The sequence below is a fragment of the Salmo salar genome, chromosome ssa09, assembly GCF_905237065.1.
Source record: "Salmo salar chromosome ssa09, Ssal_v3.1, whole genome shotgun sequence".
NCBI lineage: Eukaryota > Metazoa > Chordata > Actinopteri > Salmoniformes > Salmonidae > Salmo > Salmo salar.
This window is the reverse complement of record NC_059450.1, coordinates 110,070,029-110,085,631: the sequence shown is the minus strand read 5'-3', so window position 1 is coordinate 110,085,631 and position 15,603 is coordinate 110,070,029.

Genomic DNA, 15,603 nt, shown 5'->3' with positions numbered 1-15,603 from the left:
ACTGGGGTAAAGTAATTTTCTCTGATGAATCCCCTTTCCGATTGTTTGGGGCATCCGGAAAAAAGCTTGTCCGGAGAAGACAAGGTGAGTGCTACCATCAGTCTTGTGTCATGCCAACAGTAAAGCATCCTGAGACCATTCATGTGTGGGGTTGCTTCTCAGCCAAGGGAGTGGGCTCACTCACAATTTTGCCTAAGAACACAGCCATGAATAAAGAATGGTACCAACAGATCCTCAGAGAGCAATTTCTCCCATCCATCCAGGAACAGTTTGGTGACGAACAATGCCTTTTCCAGCATGATGGAGCAGCTTGCCATAAGGCAAAAGTGATAACTAAGTGGCTTGGGGAACAAAGCATCGGATTTTGGGTCCATGGCCAGGAAACTCCCCAGACCTTAATCCCATTAAGAACTTGTGGCCAATCCTCAAGAGGTGGGTGGACAAACAAAAATCCACAAATTCTGACAAACTCCAAACATTGATTAGGCAAGAATGGGCTGCCATCAGTCAGGATGTGGCCCAGAAGTTAATTGACAGCATGCCAGGGCGGATTGCAGAGGTCTTGAAAAAGAAGTCCCAACACTGCAAATATTGACTCTTTGCATCAACTTCATGTAATTGTCAATAAAAGTCTGACACTTATGAAATGCTTGTAATTATACCTTTGTATTCCATAGTAACATCTGACAAAAACTTCTAAACACACCAAAGCAGCAAACTTTGTGGAAACTAATATTTGTGTCATTCTCAAAACTTTTGGCCACGACTGTACAGTATTATCGGTTTAAAAGTAAAAAAATCAAGTAGCAATCACAGATTGCCCCTTTAAATGAGACACATATAGGCCTACTTAAAACCCTGAATATTAAAGGCTAATTTAAAGAGTAGCAACAACATCAAAAGTTTATAGCGTATTATATTGTAGATCGTTTTTCACTGACCATTGTTGTCCTAGTTTTTCTAAAATGTCTTGATAAATTCATAAACATGATGTGGAAAGGCTAATAAACATACTACTGCACACATTCCTGTGACACTCCCATTTCCTGCTCCACCTACATACAGTAGGTGCAAAGTGTTACAGTATCTGTGTAAACCAAATTTGCCAATGCTAACTTTTTTTTGCTTGTTGCGTTTGTTTTAAAGAGAAGAAAATGTCGCCCTGAATCTCACACAACTGTGTTGCAATGTTAGAAGACAATCACACTTGCAAACTTACTGCTGCAAGGTGCTCGCACAGTCGCACTGTGCTGCATGGAGAAAAAAAAAATCACATTTTCAAGCAGTGAATCTGCTTGTTTGCATAGAGATAGGATGGATAGAAAGGACACAATCCTATTTCACACAAGCCCATACATGATAGATTGTGTCAGGAGCATTGAGTGCGTTAACCATTTGATGTTCAATCACTGAGTACATAAGCAGTTATGTCCATTCTATTCAATCCATCTCTATATGTGTTCCAACTCTTATGAATACATGACAGTTCTGCTTTGATTGTCTAGCTTCCACTTATCTGTCCTGTGGGGAGAAGATCTTGAATATAAGGATAAGTATATATATTCTATTTTGTGTATACGTTTGCACTGTGGGGCTAAAACAGAAGCACTGTGATGTCACAGTTTTGTCTTTCTTGCAATGAGAGTGTTTGAGTGTTTTTTTTTATGACTATGTCCGAGGACAAAAAAAAGAGTATGCTTATTGTAACACTGTTTTTCTTTAAAAGATTTATGGAGTATGAGATAAATAAATATGTTTTTGCGTTTTGCTGTGTGGAGTGGTTGTTTTGCCAAGACGAAGTTAGTTCTCTACACTCGCCCACTTCATTTCAATTCAATAAAATTAGATCAGGCTCACAATGATCTACTCAACAGTATGACGTTATTTCCACAGTGCTTGGTAGGCTACATTCCCTTGTAGTGAGGGCAGGTCACGATGGCTTATGAAGGCTTCTGCCTGTAGGCCATTTGATATCGTTAATAGCACCCATTTGGAGATATTATACTGGAAAGAGCCGGAAACCCCACAGATGACTTGCTGGCTGTTTCAGACCCACTAGACATAGACGTCAATTCAATGTCTATGTCACGTTGGTTCAGTGTAATATCACTGAAATGGCATGGAAACAACATTTTTCAAATAAAAAAAATCTAATTTTATTTGTCACATGCTTTGTAAACAACAGATGTGGACTAACAGCGAAATGCTTACATATAGGCCCTTCCCAACAATGCAGAGAGAAAGAAAATAGAGAAATAATAAAAAATACACAATGAATATCGATAACTTGGCTATATACACAGGGTATCCAGTACTAAGTCGATGTGCATGGGTACGAGGTCATTGAGGTAGATACTGTATGTACATATAAATAGGAATAAAGTGACAGATAAAAACAGCAGCAGCAATGTATGTGATGAGTCAAAAAAGTTAGTGCAAAAAGGATCGATGCAGGTAGTCTGGGAAGCTATTCGGTTAACTATTTTGCAGTCCAATGGCTTGGGGGTAGAAGCTATTCAGGGTCCTGTTGGTTCCAGTCTTTGTGCATCGGTACCGCTTGCCGTGCAGTCGCAGAAAAAACTGTCTATGACTTAGGTGGCTATGACCATTTTTAGGGCCTCCTCTGACACCACCTGGTATAGAGGTCCTGGATGGCAGGGAGCTCGGTCCTGGTGATGTACTGGGCCATACGCACTAAGTGGTGATGCAGCCAGTCAAGATTATCTCAATGGTGCACCTGTAGAACTTTTTGAGGATCTGAGGGCCCATGCCAAATCTTTTCAGCCTCCTGAGGCGGAAGAAGTGGTGACATGCCCTCTTCACGACTGTGTTGGTGTGTGTGGACCATGATCTTTAGTGATGTAGATGCAGAGAAATGTAAAGCTTTCGACAGCCCCTCTCCAATACAGCCCTTTCGATCTGAATGGGTGCGTGCTCGGCCCTCTGTTTCCTGTAGTCCACGATCAGCTTCCTTGTATTGCTGATGTTGAGGAAGAGGTTGTTGTCCTGGCATCACACTGCCAGGTCTGTGACCTCTCAATAGGCTTTGTATGCATTTCTTTTTGTGGAGTAAAGGTTATCTAGAGTTTTTTTGTCTCTACTTGCACAGGTGACGTGCTGGAAGAACTTAGGTGAGAAGGATTTCAGTTTCCCTTCATTAAAATCACCGGCCAGTAGGAGCACTGCCTTCGGATGAGCATTTTCTTGTTTGCTTATGACCCCATACAGCTCCTTGAGTGCGTTGTTAGCGCCAGCATCAGTTTGTGTCAGTCACAACACCTCAACACTGGGATGCGGGGTTCGATCCCAGGCTGTTGGCCTAATTGACCCAGCATCGTCCAAATTAGGGGAGGGTTTGTCCGGGGGGCTTTCTTTGGCTCATCGCGCTCTAGCGACTCCTTGTGGCGGGCTGGGCATCTGCAAGCTGACATCAGTCATCAGTTGAACGGTGTTTACTCCGACACATTGGTGCGGCTGGCTTCCGGCTTAAGTGAGCGGGTGTTAAGAAGCACCGCAGCTTGGCAGGTCATGCTTCGGAGACACATAACTCGACCTTCGCCTCTCCGGAGCCCGTTGGGGAGTTGCAGTGATGAGACAAGATTGGATCTCAGTTGGTTATCACAAAATTGTGGAGGGGGAAAAATAATAATACAAATACTGTAAATGAATAAGAATGGTCCCTCACCTAAAGGACATCCAGCCAACTTGACACAACTGTGGGAAGCATTGGAGTCAACATGGCCAGCATCCCTGTTGAACGCTTTCGACACCACACTCTTAGAAAAAAGGGTTCTTCGGCTGTCCCCAGGTAGAACTATTTTGGGTTCTATGTAGAACTCTCTGTGTAAAAGGTTCTACATGGAACTCAAAAGGGTTCTACCTGGAACCAAAAATGGATCTACATGGAACTAAAAAGGGTTTGTCAAAGGGTTCTTCTATGGGCATAGCCAGAGAAGGTTCTAGATAGCATCTTTTCTTCTAAGACTGCATGTAGAGTCAATGCCCCGATGAATTGAGGTTGTTCTGAGGGCAAAAGGGGGTGGCTAAGGCAATATTAGGATGGTATTCTCAATGTTTTGTACACTTAGTGTATATTAGAGGTTGACACGGGAGTGAAAATTCATACCTGTCCTGTCAATTATTTTCCTGTACTGTTCTGATCCTGCACAGTTCTATAACCCTGGAACTTTCCTGACCCTTCCCAATAAATTTCACTCCCATCCCGTGCTCATTTTTGCGCACAGAAATAAGTTGGTTATTGTGTTTGTTTAAGAAGTATTGAAAAGTATTTCAGTAATGTAATATGCGACTGTGATATATCTTAGTTAAATGCACTGACTATAGGCCAAGTGTTACATCCCAGCTCCTAATATCTGCCGGGGGAGATTGGGCATCGAGCCAGGACGGGTTGTGCAGGCCGTGCGCTCTAGACATCCAGTGCGTCTTCAGGACCCGGTCTATCCTGTGCCTGCGCCCAGAACCAGGCCTCCTGCATGTCTCCCAGCCTAGTGAATCCTGTGCCGCCTCCACGGACCAGGCCTCCAGTGGGTCTCTCCTGTGCCGCTTCCACGGACCAGGCCTCCAGTGGGTCTCCCCATCCTGGTCTCTCCTGTGCCGCCTTCATGGACCAGGCGTCCAGTGGGTCTCCCCATCCTGGTCTCTCCTGTGCCGTCTCCATGGGCCAGGCCTCCAGTGGGTCTCCCCATACTGGTCTCTCCTGTGCCGCCTCCTAGGACTAGGCCTCCAGTGGGTCTCGCCAGTCCAGAGCCGCCAGAGCTGCCCGCCAGTCTGGAGCCGCCAGAGCTGCCCGCCAGTCCAGAGCCGCCAGAGCTGCCCGCCAGTCCAGAGCCGCCAGAGCTGCCCGCCAGTCCGGAGCCGCCAGAGCTGCCCGCCAGTCCGGAGCCGCCAGAGCTGCCCGCCAGTCCGGAGCCGCCAGAGCCGCCCGCCTGTCCGGAGCAGTCAGAGCCGCCCGCCAGGCCGGTGAGTCCTGTGCCTGCGCCTAGGGCCAGGTCTCTTACATGTCTCCTCAGCCTGGTGAATCCTGGGTCAGTGCCGCCGGAGCCGCCAGGGACGCCCGCCAGCCGGGCGCAGCCAGGGACGCCCGCCAGCCGGGCGCAACCAGAGTCGCCCGCCTGCCAGGCGCAACCAGGGTCGCCCGCCAGCCGGGCGCAGCCATCGCCGCCCACCAGCCCGGCGCTTCCATCGCCGCCCGCCAGCCGGGCACAGCCATCACCGCCCGCCAGCCGGGCGCAACCAGGGTCACCCGCCAGCCGGGCGCAACCATCGCCGCCCGCCAGCCAGGCGCAACCATCACCGCCCGCCAGCCGGGCGCAACCAGGGTCGACCGCCAGGCGGGCGCTGCTATCGCCGCCCGCCAGCCGGCGCAGTCAGGGTCGCCCACCAGACCTTCGGCGCGGCCAGGTGCGCCACCTAAGAGGGCGACGCCGAGTGTGGAGCAGAGGCCACGTCCCGCACCTGAGCCGCCGCCATAAGAAGGCCCACCCGGACCCTCCCCTTCAGAGTCAGGTTTTGCGGTCGGAGTCCGCACCTTGGGGGGGATACTGTAACGCCCTGGCCATAGAGAGGGGTTTTTGTTCTTTATTTTGGTTAGGCCAGGGTGTTACATTGGGTGGGCGTTCTATGTGCATTTTTCTATGTTGGTTTGTTTCATTGATTTTGGCCGTGTGGCTTCCAATCAGGCACAGCTGTAGAGTGTTGTTGCTGATTGGGAGTCACACATTAGTGCCTGTTTTTCCGTTGGGGTTTTGTGGGTAATTGTTTCTGTTAGTGTTTTGCACCTGACAGGACTGTTTGGCTGTCGGTTTTCTTGTTTTGTTTTGTATAGTGTTCTTTCTGTTATTAAATTCAATGATGAACACTAACTCCGCTGCACCTTGGTCTACTCTCTCTCACGACAGCCGTTACAGGTAGCCTATAGTGACTAACTAAAATTGGAGCGAGGCACAAGAGTGAGCGGGGGGAGGGAGGGGAGGAATTACATTTACTTTGTATTGAACTGTTTAAGTAAACTGTATTAGGCCTAGCCCCACACATGACATGTTTCCACCGCAAAAACTATGTTTAGAACTATTCCTGTACTGCCCTTTCCTGTGGACTGTTGATCCTGTACCATCCTGTCCAGAACTTGACTCAAGAACTTGACTCCCATTCCGGCCAGAATCCCAAGGGACCCGCAAGACCTGCTTCCATGTAAACCTCTAGTCAGTCCATCCAGGATTCTGCAATTCTGCGATTGCATAATTAAATGCAAAATCAACCAATCAGCGCATATTATGAGAGAGCTTGCAATTTTGACCAATCCCGCACTTTTAGAGCATAAAAAGATCCAATCAAAATTGGCTTTGTAATTTTGACTGCACTGTTATCGTGGAAAATGGCCCAATCCAACCAGACGTCAACGAAGTTCTTTCCCCCTGGCCTGTCACCGTATTCACGTGCGAAGTTGATGGCTGATTGTACTGCCTGTCAGCCATCAACAATGAACAGAAATCTCATTTGCCAACAAAAATAACAGCTAAAGATCGTGCGAAACAATTTCCAAATGTTTTACATCGTGAAATCCTGGATGGACTGTATAGTGCATATTATCCATGTCCTTGTTCAGCCACAACTACGAGAAACATATCTTACCAGTGTCATGACGTTGCCCTCTGGGTTTTCTATGCGCCATTCCCCGACCTCTATACTTCTGACACAAGGCTGCCTAAGGGAATGTCCTGCCTAATAGGCCACAGTAAAGAGACAGTGTTTTCATGGAGAGAACAAAGGATTCTTCCACCTCACAGAATTGGAGAACTGAACGACATTTATGTTCTGGAGAAGGTATAAAAGATCGGTGAAGAATCCAGCTACGAACTGGTCCGCTTGGTACAATTTTATGAAACCCATGAGAGACAATATTACCATATTACCATAATAATGTTTATTTAATAGCCTCAGCTATGAGACTTACATCTAAATGGTTGTATCAAATGTATTAATAAGGAGAAAGCTATTTGGAATATGTTGAGATGCTATGTACTGATGAACCTCTTACATCTAGATGTTCCGCTAGCGGAACGCCTCGCCAATATCCAATGATAGGGCGTGGCGCGAATTACAAACTCCTCAAAAATCCAAAAACGTCAATTTTTCAAACATATGACTATTTTACAGCATTTTAAAGACAAGACTCTCTTTAATCTAACCACGTTGTCCGATTTCAAAAAGGCTTTACAACGAAAGCAAAACATTAGATTATGTCAGGAGAGGACCCAGCCAGAAATAATCACACACCCATTTTTCAAGCTAGCATATAATGTCACAAAAAACAAAACCACAGCTAAATGCAGCATTAACCTTTGATGATCTTCATCAGATGACACTCCTATGACATTATGTTATACAATACATGCATGTTTGTTCAATCAAGCTCATATTTATATCAAAAACCAGCTTTTTACATTAGCATGTGACGTTCAGAACTAACATACCCACCGAAACTTCTGATGATTTTACTAAATTTCTCACGATAAACGTTCACAAAAAACATAACAATTATTTTAAGAATTATAGATACAGAACTCTTTTATGCAATCGCGGTGTCCGATTTTAAAATAGCTTTTCGGTGAAAGCACATTTTGCAATATTCTGAGTAGATAGCCCGGCCATCATGGCTAGCTATTTTGACACCCACCAAGTTTGGCACTCACCAAACTCAGATTTACTATAAGAAAAATTGGATTACTGTCACGTCCTGGCCAGTATAAGAGTTAATTATCATTGTAGTTTGATCAGGACGTGGCAGAGGGTATTTATTTTATGTGGTTCGGGGTGGTGTTTTGGTAAAAGGGCGTTTGATTTAGTATTTCCGGGTTTTTGGTTTATGGTCTATGTTTATGTATTTCTATGTTTAGTCTAGTGAGTCTGTTTCTATGTTTGGTTAATTGGGGTTGGGACTCTCAGTTGAAGGCAGGTGTTGTCTATTTGCCTTTGATTGAGAGTCCGATATATTAGGGTGTGTTTGTCATTGGTGGGAGATTGTTCTGTGTTTAGCCTTGTGCCTTGCCAGACTGTTTTGTTGATCGTTCGTTCTTTTTGTTATTTTGGTGTTCATTTTGAATTTATTAAACGTCAAGATGAGCATACACATACCTGCTGCATTTTGGTCCTCCTTTACCAACGACAACCGTGACAGAATCTCCCACCACCAAAGGACCAAGCAGCAGAGGAAGGAGCAAAGGGATTTCGAGTTGGACTGGCGGGAGATATGGACCTGGGAGGAAGTTCTGGACGGGGCTGGACCTTGGCACCAGGCTGGGGAGTACCGTCGCCCACGGGAGGAAATTGAGGCAGCCAAGGCAGAGAGGCGGAGGTACGAGGCCTTGGACGCGCTGAGGGAGAAGCACGAGAGGCACCCCCAAGACATTTTTGGGGGGGCACATGGGTAGTTTGGCTAGGCCAAGGAAGAGCCGGAAGCCAGCTACCCGTGGTTATATGGAGGAGCGTATGAGGTGGAGGACGCCATGTTTCGCTGAAGAGCGCACTCTCACCCATTCGCACGCACAGTCCGGTGCGCGTTATTCCAGCCCCTCGCAGGTGCCGTGCTAGAGCGGGCATCCAGCCTGGTAGGAGGATGCCTGCGCAGCGCATCTGGTCGCCGGTACGGCTCCGAGGACCAGGCTACCCAACTCCCGCTCTACGCACAGCTACCATCAGGCCCCTGCACAGCCCAGTCCGCCCTGTACAAGCACCCCGCTCATACAGGGCTACTAGTTCCATCCAGCCAGGACGGGTTGTGCAGGAGGTAAGATCAAGACCGCCTGTGCGCCTCAATAGCCCGGTGTTTCCAGCTCCTGTCTCTCGTGCGGACCCGGAAGTGAGTCAGCCCAGTCCGACTCGTCCTGTTCCCGCTCCCCGCACTAGCCTGGAGGTACGTGTTCCCAGTCTGGTACGTCCAGTACCAGCACCACGCACCAGGCTTCAAGTGCGTCATCCCAGTCAAGAGTCGCCCGAGCTGCCCGTCAGTCAAGAGTCGCCCGAGCTGCCCGTCAGTCAAGAGTCGCGCGAGCTGCCCGTCAGTCAAGAGTCGCCCGAGCTGCCCGTCAGTCAAGAGTCGCCCGAGCTGCCCGTCAGTCAAGAGTCGCCTAACCTGTTATGGCTAGGGGGCAGTATTTTCACGGCTAGATAAAAAACGTACCCGATTTAATCTGGTTACTACTCCTGCCCAGTAACTAGAATATGCATATAATTATTGGCTTTGGATAGAAAACACTCCAAAGTTTCTAAAACTGTTTGAATGGTGTCTGTGAGTATAACAGAACTCAAATGGCAGGTCAAAACCTGAGAGATTCCTTTACAGGAAGTGGCCTGTCTGACCATTTCTTGAACTTCTTTGCCATCTCATTCAATTACAAAGGATTTCTGCTCTAACGTGACACTTCCTACGTCTTCCATAGGCTCTCAGAGCCCGGGAAAAAACAATGTCGTCATCCCAGCCCCAGGCTGAAACACATTATCGCCTTTGTCAAGTGGCCGATCAAGGGACACTGGGCTTAGGCGCGTGCCCTGGCCGCCCCCGTCTTTGTGATTTTTCCTCTGTTTGCCGAAAAGGAGATTCCCGGTCGGAATATTATCGCTTTTTTACGAGAAAAATGGCATAAAAATGGATTTTAAACAGCGGTTGACATGCTTCGAAGTACGGTAATGGAATATTTAGAATTTTTTTGTCACGAATTGCGCCATGCGCGCGACCCTGATTTACCATTTCGGATAGTTTCTGGAACGCACGAACAAAACGCCGCTATTCGGTTATAACGATGGATTATTTGGGACCAAACCAACATTTGTTATTGAAGTAGCAGTCCTGGGAGTGCATTCTGACGAAGACAACAAAGGTAATAACATTTTTGTTATAGTAAATCTGATTTTGGTGAAGGCTAAACTTGCCGGGTGTCTAAATTGCTAGCCCGTGATGGCTGGGCTATGTACTTAGAATATTGCAAAATGTGCTTTCACCAAAAAGCTATTTTAAAATCGGACATATCGAGTGCATAGAGGAGTTCTGTATCTATAATTCTTAAAATAATTGTTATGCTTTTTGTGAACGTTTATCGTGAGTAATTTAGTAAATTGTTAGTAAATTCCCCGGAAGTTTGCGGGGGGTATGCTAGTTCTGAACGTCACATGTTAATGTAAAAAGCTGTTTTTTGATATAAATATGAACTTGATTGAACAAAACATGCATGTATTGTATAACATAATGTCCTAGGTGTGTCATCTGATGAAGATCATCAAAGGTTAGTGCTGCATTTAGCTGTCTTCTGGGTTTTTGTGACATTATATGCTAGCTTGAAAAATGGGTGTCTGATTATTTCTGGCTGGGTACTCTGCTGACATAATCTAATGTTTTGCTTTCGCTGTAAAGCCTTTTTGAAATCGGGACAGTGTGGTTAGATAAAGGAGAGTCTTGTCTTTAAAATGCTGTGAAATAGTCATATGTTTGAAAAATTTAAGTTTTTGTATTTTTGAGGAATTTGTAATTCGCGCCACGCCTATCATTGGATATTGGAGCAGGTGTTCCGCTAGCGGAACGTCTAGATGTAAGAGGTTAACCATACCATGTGGTTAAACTTTTAGACTATCGATACCAACAGAATAATAACAAGTCTTTGATATTAATTAATAGTCTGCAACTAGAAATTCGGTATCATTGAACGCGAAGACCGATGAAACAACCATTCTATAACGACATGAATGAATGTCGCTTTGAAAGATCCATCCTAACCGAGAGAGAGAGAGAACGCGGACAAAAACTCTCCAACAGGACAAAAACTCTCCAACAAGGAACCTGACGACACACTGAGCGTTAACCTCTCTAGGCTAGGCGGGACGAATTCGTCCCACCTACGTAACAGCCACGGCTATCCTGTGGCGCGATTTTCAAAACCTTAAAAATCCTATTACTTCAATTTCTCAAACATATGACTATTTTACAGCGATTTAAAGATAAGACTCTCGTTAATCTAACCACACTAGCCCATAGAGGTTAACAAGCCGCCATGCCGGTTTAGCCCACTAGGTCACATTACCCTACCATTTGTTTGTATGCTTTCTGTAAATTACTTAGTTTAGTAAATAAATGATTTTAAGACAATTGATGTATGGATGACTTAGTGAAGACTGGGTTCGTGCAGATAACAACAATTTACGACGTTTGGAATGAGATGGACGCGAGGTAAAGAATACACCATTTAACCTCTTGACGGTCGCCTAGGATAGGGGGCGCCACAGCGCATTTTGAAAAAAATTCGTGCCCATTTTAAATGGCCTACTACTCAAACTCAGAAGCTAGGATATGCATATAATTAATACTTGTGGATAGAAAACACCCTATGGTGTCTGTGAGTATAACAGAACTCATATGGCAGTCAAAACCCCGAGACAGATCGAAACAGGAAGTGGAATTCTGAATTGCGAACTCAACTTCATCACATTGCCTATTAATCACACCGTGAGCTATGGTTCATTGAGCACTTCCTATTGCTTCCACTAGATGTCCCCAGTCTTTACAAAGTGATTTGAGCCTTCTACTGTGAAAACTGAATGAATGAGATGCTGTTGAAATTGGTCACATGAGGAGGGCCATCACCATTATGACGCCGGCGGCCCTGGCTTCCCTCCCCTTTCGAAACGTTTTGAAAGACAATGCAATCATCCTCCTTGAATCTTATTGGCTCTCTTGTTGAAAAAGGCCCTGAAGATGTATGTTATACAATGTTTGACATGTTTGAACGAACCTAAATGGGAAAAAAATGCATTTTCTCGAAATAGCTGTCCCGCGGCCGACGGAGCATTTGGATCAGCCTTCAGACGCGCTAACAAGAACAAGCTCTTGGAACATAAAGGAGTAATTTTTTCGAACGAAAATACATTTGTTGTGGACCTGGGATTCCTGGAAGTGCTTTCTGATGAAGACAACCAAAGTTAAGGGAATATTGACAATAGTATACAAGACTAGATGTGATATGCGATTGTTCCAAGATGGCGCTGACCTGTAACGGTAGCCTATTTTTCAGAGTATCGCATCCCCTTTCATCGCAAAGTATGATTACCCAGTAAAGTTATTTTTAAATCTGGCATTACAGGTGCTTTCAAGAGATATTCATCTATAAATCTTAGAATGACAATATTACATTTTAAAAATGTTTTCGAATAGAAATTTAGTAAATTGTAGCGCTGTTTCATCGGATGCATTTGAGGGAAAATAGTTAGTCAACGTTACGCACCGATGTAAAATGCTGTTTTTATATATAAATATGAACTTTATCGAACAAAAGAATGCATGTATTGTGTAACGTGATGTCCTATGTGTGTCATCTGATGAAGATTGTCAAAGGTTAGTGCTGCATTTAGCTGTTTTTTGGTTATTTGTGATGCATGTGGTTGGTCGGAAAATGGCTATGTGGCTACTTTTACGATATACTCCTCTAACATAATCTAATGTTTTGCTTTTGCTGTAAAGCCTTTTTGAAATCGGACAACGTGGTTCGATTCAGGAGAGGTGTATCTATAAAACGATATAATTTTTTTTTTTAAATGGAAAAAAAAAAAAATTACATTTTGTTATGCTAATGGCGATATGATTTTTCGGGGACGGAGGCCGCACAGGGGTTAAACCAGAAGATAATCGGTCAAATACTATAATATAATATATAATGTTATAAAATAGGAAAGTTATATTAGGAAAATTATGACTTTGTAATCTGAATATTTTCCTTGGTGCCCCGATCTCCTAGTTAATTACAGTTAAACGATTAATCAGTTTAATCGCGTAATAATAATTACAGGGAGTTATTTGATAAACATGTCTTCAGTTTAGTGGTGCCCCAAAGACACGACACCAGAAATCTTCAGGTCCCGTTGATAGGATAGTCTCGAACGGAGCTCATCCAGTTTGTTCTTCAATGATTGTACGTTTGCCAATAGAATGGAGGGTAGAGGCAGTTTATGTACTCGCCGACATAGTTTCGTCAAGTTGCTCGTGCGCCGTCTTTTTATTTTAGGGACTGGTCCGGGGTGAGCATTATGTCCTGCGCCTCCGACTCGTTGAAGTAGAAATCTTCATCCAAATTGAGGTTAGTGATCACTGTTCTGATGTCCAGAAGCTCTTTTCAGTCATAGGAAACAATGGTGGAAACACTACGTACAAAATAGCAGAATTGGTGAGGAACCCTTAAAATGTCTGCTATCTATTGCACCACCATTCTTTCATTCTTCTCATTCAACCAGTTTGTGCACAGTGGGGATGTACAGCTGCACCCTAAACAGCCTATAGACGTTAGTGGATCAGGTACAATTTGGGGTCTCAACTTACTATTGAGAGTATGAATAGGTGCAATTTCGAAATTTGCTTGTGCATCTGCATTTCTTCTTTTGTTCTGTCAGTCACTGAGAGTCACTCAATTAGCAATTTTTGGATTTGTAGTTAGTCTAGCCATCTATCTAGTTATCATGGCCGAATACCGACTGAGCACACAGGGCCCTATTGATTCTCACTCAGATATTATATTAACGTGGCACAAGTGTCACACCCTGATCTATTTCACCTGTCTTGTGTGTCACGCCCTGATCTGTTTCACCTGTCCTTGTGATTGTATCAGGACCTCCTGGAGGTTTTCAGCAAGGCTCAGGCTACCTCCCTTCCTACACATCGTCCCTACGATTTTGCTATTGACCTCCTCCCGGGCACCACACCACCTCGAGGTCGCCTATATTCCCTGTCCGGACCTGAGACCATGGCCATGGAGGAGTACATCGAGTACATTCGCCCTTCTGCCTCTCCTGCCGGCGCAAAACCCTGCGTCCATGTATTGATTACCGGGGTCTCAATGATACTACGATTAAAAATCGGTACCCTCACCAACGCGCCTGTCGTTTTCCAGGCTCTGGTCAACGATGCGCTCCAGAGATGTTGAATTGTTTTGTTTTTGTCTACTTTGACAACATCCTGGTGTTCTCTCGTTCTGCCCAGGAACACATTCTCCATGTTCGACAGGTTCTTCAGCTCCTCTTGGAGAATCAGTTGTTTGTAAAGGCTGAGAAATGTGAATTCCACCGCTCCACTATCTCCTTTCTAGGATATATTATTGCTGAGGGGAATGTACAGATGGATCCGGAGAAGGTGAGAGCGGTGGTGGATTGGCCCCAGCCCATGTCCAGGGTGCAGCTCCAACAGTTTCTGGGTTTTGATCATTTCTGCCACCGTTTCTTTCGGGGGTTACAGCAACCTGGTGGCTCCCCTCTCTGTACTCACCTCTCCCAAGGTACCGTTCACATGGTCTCCAGCAGCTGGACAAGGCTTTTGGGGATCTTAACTTCACTAGGATAGGCGGCAGCATTCAGAATTTTGGATGAAAAGCGTGCCCAAACTAAACTGCCTGCAACTCAGGCCCAGAAGCTAGGATATGCATATAATTAGATTTGGATAGAAAACACTCTAAAGTTTCCAAAACTGTTAACATAATGTCTGTGAGTATAATAGAACTCATATGGCAGGCAAAGACTTGAGACAAATCCAACCAGGAAGTGGGAAATCTGAGGTTTGTGTTTTTTTAAGTGATTGCCTATCTAATATCCTGTATCTGTGGGGTCAGATTGCACGTCCTAAGGCTTCCAGTACATGTCAACAGTCTTTAGAAGTTGTTTCAGGCTTGTATTGTGAAAGGGGATCGAATAAGAGCTGTTTCAACAAGTGGTCAAGCTGAAAGACATTAGTAAACATCCAAAGATTGATTATATACACATCGTATGACATGTTTCTACTAACTTTAATGGAACTTTTTTGACTTTTCATCTGGACTTTGTGCCCACGCTATGTGCATTTGGATTACTGGACTAAACGTGCAAACAAAAAGGAGGTATTTGGACATAAAGATGAACTTTATTGAACAAAACGCACATTTATTGTCTAACATGGAGTCCTGGGAGTGCCATCCGGGGAAGATCATCAAAGGTTAGTGATTCATTTTAACGCTATTTCTGACTTTTGTGACACCTCCCCTTCTTTGGAAAATGGCTGTATGGTGGCTGTGGCTAGGTGCTGACCTAACATAATTGCATGGTGTGCTTTCGCCGTAAAGCCTTTTTGTAATCGGACACTGTGGCTGGATTAACAAGAAGTGTATCTTTAAAATGGTGTATAATACTTGTATGTTTGAGGAATTTTAATTAGGAGATTTCTGTTGTTTGAATTTGGCGCCCTGCAATTTCACTGGCTCACGTCCAGAACGATCCCAGAGAGGTTAACACCGATTCACTACTGCTCCTATCCTCATCCATCTTGACCCAACTCGTCAGTTTGTGGTGGAGGTTGACGCTTCCGACGTGGGAGAGTAGGGGCTGTTCTTTCCCAACGATCCGTCCAGGACCAAAAATGTAATCCCTGTGCCTTCATGTCCCATCGTCTCAACTCTGCATAGAGGAACTATGATGTTGGGAACCGGGAACTCCTAGCTGTGAAGATGACTCTGGAGGAGTGGAGACACTGGCTGGAAGGGGCGGAACATCCATTCCTGGTATGGACGGATCATAAACATTTTGAAT